Source organism: Cryptotermes secundus, unplaced genomic scaffold (assembly GCF_002891405.2).
Source record: "Cryptotermes secundus unplaced genomic scaffold, Csec_1.0 scaffold560, whole genome shotgun sequence".
Classification (NCBI taxonomy): domain Eukaryota; kingdom Metazoa; phylum Arthropoda; class Insecta; order Blattodea; family Kalotermitidae; genus Cryptotermes; species Cryptotermes secundus.
In genome coordinates, this window is record NW_019729218.1 from 1,066,142 (window position 1) to 1,077,092 (window position 10,951).

General features: G+C 40.8%; 1 protein-coding gene across 4 annotated transcripts in view; it reads right to left on the reverse strand.

Moving 5' to 3' along the window:
- LOC111865522 overlaps nt 1-10,951 on the reverse strand; it is a 254,438-nt gene that overhangs the window by 103,903 nt on the left and 139,584 nt on the right. The window lies entirely within an intron of this gene.

Here is a 10,951-nt window from a genome sequence, read left to right on the forward strand (position 1 = left end):
GTGTTCGATTCCCGGGGCTACCATATTTCCTGAGAAGTAGTGGATCTGGAACGGGGTCCATTCAGCCTCATGAGGAGTTACACGTATTTCAGGGAAATAGCGGCTCCGGTCTAGAAAATTAAAATTAACGGCCGTTGGGTTTCGTTGCGCTGACCACGCGACACCCTCTATCCGCTAAATTTGGCACTAACTTCGCCGACAAGCGGCGGTCCCTCGGTCGGTATTGTTCGNCCGCTGAGTTTTTATGGTATTGCGTGAGATCATGAAAACACAGTGTCCCAATAGAGTGAAGCTCGCGCTCGTCTCAGGTAGTACTAATTCTTCCTGAAGATAGGTCTTTTGTCAGGTACGGCTATTTTACGAAAAATGCATGTTTCGAAGAGCTACTTCAAATTTATAATTCCTATTTTTCCACTGTGATATATTTGGACTTTCAGTAAAGGAAGCGGATTTCTTAGGCGGCCCATACACGTACGAGCCTGGCTCGGCGAAGAGCAGGGCTCAGATTAATTTCACCACACACGTATGAGCGTGGCGAACAACACACGGACGAGTTTGGCTGAATGGAACCCGAGCCGAGTCGGACTCGTACGCGTATGGGACCCCTTAGTCTTCAAACATGGAGATGTCACATCCTTTAAGTCGTATAAGTGGTACAGTGCGGTGCTAACGTGCTGCCTATATGTCTCCTTCTATCTAGCCTATATCATATATAATCGGCCAGAGGGTGCTGAGGAAACGGTCTTAAGTCCATGACAGGCCCTCACAGACTATTTACTGCGCATTTCCTTCAAAATCCTCGTAAACACGGGTTCCGGAAGTCACCTCCTCTCATTCCTAGTGATCGTTTTCTTTAACACCATTTCCAGGCCTTTCTTTGTTCCCTTTGCCGATGTTTTTTCTTTGCGTGGATTCCCCAAACCCTCGTGTATATCAATCGAGTAGGTAGCCAGTAACAATACGGATCTAGGTTTGGCCCCTAGCACTAGCGTCTGATCTGATCTAGAGCCTATATTTACCCATTAGAATGTCCCATCCCTTCACTCCTATCAATCTCCACTCCCTTTGCCTAAGTTCGTTGCTTTTCTGTCTCCGAAGTGGAATCGTACATGTGTTCCTGTCTCCTTCTCTCCTACTGCTTCCGATCTGAGCTGTCTCGCTTTCCCAATTTCATGTAACTCGAATCCAATTATGATAAAGAAGATGGAGTAAGTGCTATTTGGAATCCCAGTTATATGTCTTGTGTTTGTGAGTGGATATGATCATAGATAAGGGGCTGAAATCAGCGTGAAATTGCAATCCACTATTTAAAAAAAAATACTATAATATTTCATATATGATACACTGAAACTGATAAGAATTTATTGCTAATGTGACAGCCTATAAGACTGATAAAACCTATTCCTGTAACAGGCCATGGAGGCCCATTGTGTCGTGAGACGTCGAGGCTCTCATATTTTCTAGACAATCGGATCAAAGATGGTGGTGAGATTGTCAGCCTTACGCGCCGGCCGCCTTTACCCCTCAGGAATACTCCTGGTACTCATTTCTCTTAGAGGCTGAGTCGATCCTAGGACCATAGTGCGGCTGGAAGGATTAGGTCAATCGAAAAATCCAATGATATCATCGTTTATGGAATCTCAACAAATTACGCTACCGCGTGTACCCATAAAACTGATAAAGTTCGATTCTAAGCGATAACTCGCACAGACTATTAAAGATTTAACTTAATTGTACTAGGCGTGATTTGAATTTCTCACAGCGGTATAAAAGAACACACTGGAATTTAACTCCGTGCCATCTGGTAGAAGTGAGCCGACATTCTTCAGTAAAGTAGGATAACATCTACCAGTTCACACGGTGTAATATCCCAGAAGATATTAGTGTTCTAAATTGACCTAGTTAGAAATGAATATAAATTGATATGTTAGCCCACGATGTTATTATATACTTAATGCAAGTGGCATTTTTCGGGATTCATGTTCTGACCTTGTGGGATATAACTTCGTGTTGTATCCTGGTTTAGGCCGAACATACTACCTCCGTCTTCAGGGTTGAAGCAGGGAGGTAGAGGCAATGTATTTATCCATAACATACATATCATACGAAAATATGGTTTCATAACAGACGACAATATAAATTTTCATCAGGGTAAGAAATTAGAAACTTTACAGTCATCACGTATTTTAGTAAGAAGAGCTCTGGCGAATAAACAGAGGAAACAAGAAAGAGATGAGGAGATACTTATAACGAGAGGAAAAGAGCTAGTAAAGAAGCCGATAGAGCACAGTCGGTATAGCGACTGGCTACGGGATGGACTACCGAGGTGTCGGATTTCGAGTCCCGGTAGGGTCAAGAATTATCTCTTCTCCTCGCGGTCCATACCGGCTCTGGGTTTCACTCAGCCTCCTATCCAATGGACACCGGGGGCTCTTTCCCAGGGGGTAAAGCAGCAGGGGCGCGAAGCTGACCACTCACCTCCAGCTAGTGCTGGGGAAAAGAAAATGTAGATCTATACATTCTCTCCCACATACATCTCTATGGCGCAGTGCTTTATTAATTAAGCACAGGAACAAGTTTACCTTTTTATCTTTTGCTGGTAATGTAAAGTTACATGAAAGACTTTATCAAAATACTAATTATCAATTTGTAAGAAGAGTTTTTCTTGTTATACCGCCTCTGTGGTCTAGTGCTCAGAGTCCCTACTGATCCAGATGTCCGGGTTCGATTCCCGGTGCTACCAGATTATCTGAGAAGTAGTGGGTCTGGAACGGGGTCCACTCAGCCTCGTGAGGATAATTAAGGACCGAGATTAACGGCTGTGGGGATTCGTTGCGCTGACCACGTGACAATCTCTACCCGCAAAATTTGGCAGTAACTTCGCCGATAAGCGACGGCCGGTATAGTTAGTTTACGGACTAAAGCCGTGGAGTTTTGTTTCTTTGTTTCTTTTTCTTATTATCCAAAGCAAAACTTACAATTTACTATTGCTTCGTACTTTCTTTCAAACAATACTCGCCGAAAACTTTCTTAGGAAAGAACTGAACTGCCAAGTTCAATCCAAAAAATATCTCCCCTTCTTCATTGAGAATTCCGTTACTTGAGAGGGGAAACTCACCGCGACCCCGCAGCACCTGCTAACCTCCGGGATCATATCCATCCTTCGGCCATTTCCAACTTTATGGACGACGTTTATTTCAGATGCCCGCAGGATCTGTCCGACTTTTCTCACCCTCATACGTTATTATTGGTTCCAAGAAAGCTTCTTCAGCTGTTTTCTTGCCTCAGCTTCCCCCCTCGCCCTCTCTTTCTCTTCCGTTCTTTTTTTTCTTTCTGTTTTTCTCATTCCCAGCGGTAATGCAACTCTGTGTTGTCCATGTTCCTCTCCCTCAATGGTTTTGATTTGCTGATAAATCCCAACGATGCCCTTTCTGAGTGGGACCGGAATGGAATACGTGATGGGTAGGGGTTCGGCCCCACACACACACGGAATAGTAAGAGTGGAACACGTGTGAATTCTGAGTGAGCTAATAGAAACACTGATCACAAAACATTTCTTCAATTTCCGTGTAGAATATAGGGACAAAGAAACTAGAGTAAGTTACATTAGGTTTTTTTTTTTCGTCCTACAAACTGTATCTATGCTGATCTCTCATCACTATGGATAGGATTTTTATGCCCTAACAGTCCCTTAAATATATATATGCATTTATGCATGAACAACTTCCAAAATATGCACGTAAATATATATATATAAAAAGTTCGTACCAAATATTAAATTTGGTTTTATATTATTTTAAGAACAACGAATCAACATTTCAATTAATTTTATGTAATCATTGAATGATTCACTTGCAATGAAAACTATACTTAAATACAACTCGTCCAACAAAGCCAACATTTTTTTCATTACAAGTTAAAAACAATGGTACATTAGCTCTCCAAGTTTTCGAATTCTCTTTTTTTTGCAGTTCACAATTACAAAATATTTTAGATTTTCCATGGTTAGTCGCCGTCTATTGTTTCGTAAGATGTCCTTATGGCGGGAAAAACTTTCCACCTCACAGGAACTTAGGGGCGCATGTACAGAAGCCGCTATTTGTCCCACTGTTAGTGATTTTTACTTGGCAGTTCAATATGGTTACCGGCTAAAATTTCTTCAATTTCACACATTTGTTCATATCCTGTGTTTATTGAAACAATGCTATGTACTTTTTCCTTTACTACTTCCCCAGCTCTTCCAGGAACCGAATTCAATTTGGAAACAGTCGTTTTGAATGCACTTAACAATTGATACAAAATAGTATTGCTATTGCTTGCCTCCAGCGAGGAAATGGCGGATGGGAGATGAGAGAAGTGAGCAGATATATAGGAAAGATTAGTTTCTAGTTCTGCGTTTTTTAGTACATCTTGGGCAATTTGAATTGATGCTGCACTTTTGGGATCAAATGTATTCACGACATTCCTAACTGTTTCTAAATGTTCGGTATAATAACTCGCTGCACACAGCCACGTGCCCCAGCGCGTTAAAATTGGTTCTGGCGGAAGTGGAACGCTCGGTGCTACTGCTTTAAAGGCTTCTTTTCTATACGGCGCTCGAACAAATGCCTTCTTCCAGAAGATACAAACTTGTCAAGAAGCAAAAATTTATATGAATTGTTTCTGCAACACGGTGGAACCCATGAGCAAGGCAAATCACATGTGTCATATTTATACTTTAAGAGCAGTACCGGCTTTGATCATATAACTTGCGGCATCAGTCACAAAGAGCAATACGGGCTCATACTGAATGCCATTCGGCCATAGTAAATTCATGGAATTGATAAAAAATTCGGAAACTGAGGAGCTATTTGTGGTTTCAAATTGCTTTTCAGGAAGAAGATATGGGGTAGATTGTTCATTAATATTAAGGGATCCAACTACAATAGTTACAATAAACCGTCCCTTTGCATTGTGTATACTGCTGCATGAAGTTTCGAGGTTTCTGAAAGTAGAACTGGCTAGTTTCCATAGAGGAATATCTGCCGCTAGAAAGGATTCGCACAAGTCAAAGAACTTTGAGAATTATTATTAGAAAATTCACAAAACAATTTTTTATCAGGAGCACAAGGGTCCCTGCCGCTTTACCCCCGGAGAAGTCGCCCCCGGAGAAGTCGCCCCCGGAGAAGTCGCCCCCGGCACCCATTGTATAGGAAGTTGGGTGGGCCTCATAGCCGGACCGGGCGCTGTTGAGGAAAGAAAAATCTTGTTCCTGTCGGGGATTGATCCACGGCTGTCCAGCCCCTAGCCAGTCGCAACACCGATTGACCTATCTAAGCTCTAGGTAAATTAGGAACAGATTAAATTCGGTTAATGCTTGCCACCAATCACTTCAGAGCCCTTTTCCTTCTCCTCTTATATATAAAAATACAAAGATCAAAAAGACGAACCTGTAATTTTGTCTGTAGTTTTGCATGGGTGTGAAACTTGGCTTCTCACATTAAAGGAGAAATACTGAATGTGGGTGTTAGAGAATACGGTGCAAATAAAAATACTTGGACAAAGAGGGACGGAATAATATGTTCGCTGCGTCTGCATGATGAATTTCGTAACTTGTTCTCGCCAAATTGAATTAGAATTATTAAGTCATAGAAAATGAGATTGGCTGGCCGTGCAGCATCTATCAAAGAGAATAATACTTTATAAAGGATTCTGATCCGAAAGCCAGAAGGAAAGAGAGCACTAATAAGACCTAGACATAGACGGAAGGACAATAATAAAATTGAACTTAGAGAAATGGGGTGGGATGCTATGAACTGGATTCATCAAACCCAGGCTAGGGGCCAGTGGTGGGTTCTTATGAACACGGTAATGAACCTTCGGGTTAAATACAATTTTGAGAAATGCTTGAGTAGCTAAGCGATGGACACTTCTCTAACACTCCGCTTTATTGAGGCAGTTGTTCGTTTTGAATTGTTCTCACACAGTTGGTTATGAAGAGTTCTGTCTTCTGGTGTAAGACGCCATGTAGGCCTATGAAAGTCCAATTTCGTCTTTGGATTACTCTTCGACCCTGTAAATGGCGTTGATATTTTCCTCCGAAAAGTTGGTTAACTTTCACCGTACTAAACGGGTGTTATATCAATTATTTATTTCGTTAGATAAAAGTAATTTTCCAATTTTGAGCGCTTACCACTTTCCTGAGAACGAGAATACTCAGGGTAAACATTATTCTCATTGGCATTTTACACCCTTCACTGGCCTTCTCCATCAATTAAAGCCAACCCTTTCCTTTCTCATGTTATTAAATACACCACGCAACAGACCGGCCTATGATATCATACTAGGGCACACCCAGCTTCAGTTGGGTAAGACTCCTGCCTCCTTCCGGTAGAAAAATCAATACGAGAAAAGAAGGGCCTTTGCAGACGGAAGGAAGCGAGGTGAATCTTGCCGGGGTGCTGAACTACGTCACGTGTTGTATGACGCAGAAGATGACGTATGTAAGTTCATGAAAAGCTGAAGTTTCACATTCATTTTCAATGTGACCAATGACTTGTTTCAGGATTGTCATGTAGACAGGTCTTGATAATTCTTGTACTCACTCGCCACACCCTAACATACTGTACAGTAGATTCTAAAGGGTTCTCACAATGGTGGATAACACATAGAATTACTGGGTTTTTTGGACTTTTTCAATCTTCTGTAATTCTAGGAAATAGAAAACATAACGTTACTGAAACTGGATTTGTTTACGTCTTCAGGTGAGGACGGAAGACATCTACTCAGTTGGGCCCCTTATGTCTATATTCGCGCGGTTCTCCTGGTAAATGAAACAAATAAATAAAAAAATAAAATTGTGTAGTAACTTCAAAGAGGCTACGAGTGCCCACTAAATTAATCTGTCCTTTTCTCAAACTCCTTGATTTTAGTCCGCAACCGAACTATACCGACCGAGCGACCGTCACTTGTGGGCGAAGTTGGTGCCAACTTTAGCGGATAGAGGGTGTCACGTGGTCAGCGCAACGAATCCCCACGGCTGTTAATTTCGTTTTTCTAGACAAGAGCCGCTATTTCTTTGAAATAGCTCCTCGATTATTATCCTTATCTCAGTCTATCTAATTTAATTTTCTCCGCCGCGTATACGTATTAGGTGGTGTGTAATATGACGTTGGTTGTGTGTATGGTCTGATGAATATTAAAAGGATGGTCAACATGTTTGTGGTGTATAAGTTCTTTGAATTTACAGGTGTGAATCCCGCTTGTGGGGTACATGCCGTAGCCTATGATCTAATATTTTATGCAATCAAAGTATATAAACTGATAGCGAATGTTTGGGTCATGTTTATCCATCTGCCAGCATACATGTTTTGTTTGCTTAGCTACAGATCGTAATTCGATACATTGCGTTGTAGATAGTCTACGCTAAGAGCCTTGTATCGGGTTTTCATTTTGGTTGGTAACAGACAATAGAGTGTAAGCCCTATTTTAAGTGAAATTAAAGTGAAACATAATGAATATTCTCAGAAATGGTTTGTTATACTAAGTACGTTTATGTTGCTGACAATGCAGAGCTAATAAAATTCTACAAGTTTTATTTTAAACCTTTTTGGATGCGATGAATATTTAATTAAATACAAGAATAATTCTGCCTATGAGAAATATTTTTCTACCATATGTCATTGTAATCATGGCATAAAGGTAAGCAACAGATGTCCTGGCACAGTGGCACAGTCAAGATATTTGGGAAAGACGAAAAATAAATCAAAACCTGATTCAGGAGGAAATTAAGAGGCGATTGGACTCGGGTAATGCTTGCTACCATTCAGTCCAGAACCTTTTGTCTTCTCGTCTGCTGTCCAAAAACATAAAAATTAGAATATACAAAACTATAATTTTGCCTGTGGTTCTGTATAAGTGAGAAACTTGGTCTCTGATATTTAGTGAGGAACTTAGACCGAGAGTGTTTGAGAACAGGGTGTTGAGAATATTTGGACCGAAGAGAGATGAAGCGACAGGAGGTTGGAGAAAACTGCATAATGAGGAGCTTCATAACTTGTACTCTTCTCCAAGTATAATTAGAATGATCAAGTCAAGGAGGATGATATCAGCAGGGCATGTAGCACGAATGCTGGAGAAGAGGAATGCATGTAGTATTTTGGTGGGAAAGCCAGAAGGAAAAAGACCACTAAGAAAACCAAGATATAAGTGGGTGGACAATATTAAAATAGATCTTAGAAAGACAGGATTAGATAGTATGGATTGGATTGATCTGGCTCAGGAAAGGGACCAGTGGAGGGCTCTTGTAAGCACGGTAATTAAAGTTCGGATTCCATAAAACGCTAGGAAGTTCCTGTCTAGCTGCAGAATTGGTGGCTTTCAAAAAGGGCTCACCTACATGAGTGGGTGATGAGTGTTATTGCAATTATATTATTTGAGTTTGGGATATTGTAGTGATACAAATTTAAATATTTACAAGCTGTTCATAGAGATAAGCTGGTTCCCTCAATAGCACCCCCTACTCTGCAATTTCAGCTTTCCCGCCTGAGCCTCCCCTACATTGCATCTTCAAAATATCTCCCTCCTTCCATATTCCCGTTTCTATTTAACCGTACAAAGCTTAATTATAATTACACGCACATCTTCTAAAATTCCTCTCACGCAGAACTCAGGGGAGTCAAAAGTTTCAACAAATGGTATATTTCACTAAACTTCTCTTTTATATGTAAGATTTGAGGTTTTCATGGCGGTGACTATGAAGGAAGCAGTCTTCTGGGATGTGGTACCATGTAGATGTGGTGTTAACCGACGTTTCGGAGGAGCGTATAGCCTCCCACTCCACTGATTTCCCATGTAGACTTGCCCCTCCCCCCTTCCTTCACTGCTCTCACATAGCTGTGTATATTTCCAACACCAGTCTGCTTGTACCGGTTCTCACGGTCTCTTCGCTTGCGGATTTTCTTATGTTTCCTTCTACCCTCCGAAACGTCGGTTAACACCACATCTACAGGGTGCCACATCCCAGAATACTTCTTCCTCCTCTTTTCTACTTTGCAAGTTAATGTTTGTTTCAGCCTCGTTGAGAAACTCCTGATCTCACAATACAGGAAGTGTTTTGCTCCGACCTTAAGTATAAATGCATTTTTATGAGTCTGCATAGCACACTGGACTTGAATTTCTCTCATGTCTGATGTAAATTTGTTATTGCCAACTGCTTACTCTTTGGCGGTACGGTGTTCTAAGAACTCTGATCTCCTATATGACAGATGCCTATTCATCTCTGTTATTTTCCCCTTGCGTCAATCATTTCACTCTCATCCCTTGCAAGTCATTCTCTATGTTTTCTCTAGTCACTTTCTTAAATTATCCATCTGACATCCATCTTTATTTCTTTAATATGTATTGCACTTGAGTGTAATTTTCTTAGCCTCGTTGGCAACTCTCTGTTGCAGACAAAATTCCAATTTACCTTCCGGATGGCAACAGTCAAATGAATTAGCTACTGAATGCTACACTATAAAAAATTATGAAAAACATTTACATCGTAATCAGAAATAATTTTTTTGTCTGGATTTTGTATATCTCAATAACCTTGATATAATGTGTGATGCTGTCATACATACATTTTTCAGATATACATTGACTCCCCCACAGTGAGAGGAAGTCTTCCTCTGCATTCATTGAACCAGAACTCGAATGTAGATTGTACTTGGAAAGATTCTGCGTGAAGTCTTTGATGGAAGAGAGTTCAGGATCTGACCAGAAACTAACATTATAGTAAAGTTATTCCTTGTGAAAAGTGCCATGTGATGAATCCACTTCTGCTTTATCGTTTGTTCGCCCTCTAAAACTCTTTCAAAGAAGAGATAATAGATGTTAAATATAAGGGCCTGTTTTGTGTTCTTATTTTTTTAAAAGTGAATCAGTTGTTGAGAAAACTTATAATAAAATTTAATATAAACACAATGCAATCTCTAGCGCAGCTTCACAGAACGATTGGTTCTGCCATCTATTAGTCATAAATTCAGTGACATATTTCGGCTATAGAAGCTCATCATCAGATATATATTGTGACACGTGACCCGTTGCTGGGCAACAACTCGGTAAACGCATTTCCGAGAGAACGCATGATAAAGTAACAGTAGTATTTCCGTTGCTATGCAACGCCCCGTAAATACAACGATAGAGGAAGAGGTGTTTTCTATGTGGTTCGAATATATCCGTTGTTGATAAGGGAAGTGTTTTCTATGGCTACAGTATGGGTAGACTGTCGCGTCTTCTGACTACGTCTGGTATCTTTAATAGGGCGTAGTCAGCTCTCTGGAAATCCTAATATTTCTTCGTACAACGTAAGTCACTGGGTTCTTCTCCAGACCAAGAATTGGTTTGATATTATCATGTGAGCCAGATGCAACTCATGAGCCACTAGTTTGCCATCCATACTGAGAAGACCTGTTCAGCGTAGGCAGGGGTGGAACAAATATACCTTGCCTACAGCAGCAAGTTGGCAGTAGGACAAGTCAATACGGGGAGCGGCGCTGTTGAAAATTCTTCACATAACTTCTTTTTTAAATGTGTAGGAGAAGAGTAGGTGAAAGTGAGAAGGCGTGGCAGAAGTGCGATATTTCTTATTGCTTAAGGCTTATCCTCTTGTTCTCCTGGTAATAGTAGACAGAAATTTGAGATGTTAAGATGGTTAGAATCAGTGGCTTGAAAGAGGGGCCGCAAACTTTTGATTTTCGAAATTAATATCACCAAGGCGTAGGTTGATGGACAATATTAGAAAGGATCTTAGGGAGATAGAATGGGATGGTATGAATTGGATTTATCTGGCTCAGGAGAGCGACTAGTGGGGGGGGGCTCTTGTGAACACGGTAATAAACCTTCGGGGTTCATAAAATTCTGGGAAGCTCCATGAGTGAGGGAGTGCATTAATATCAAATTGAAAAAAAAAAATGGCTTTTACAGCAAT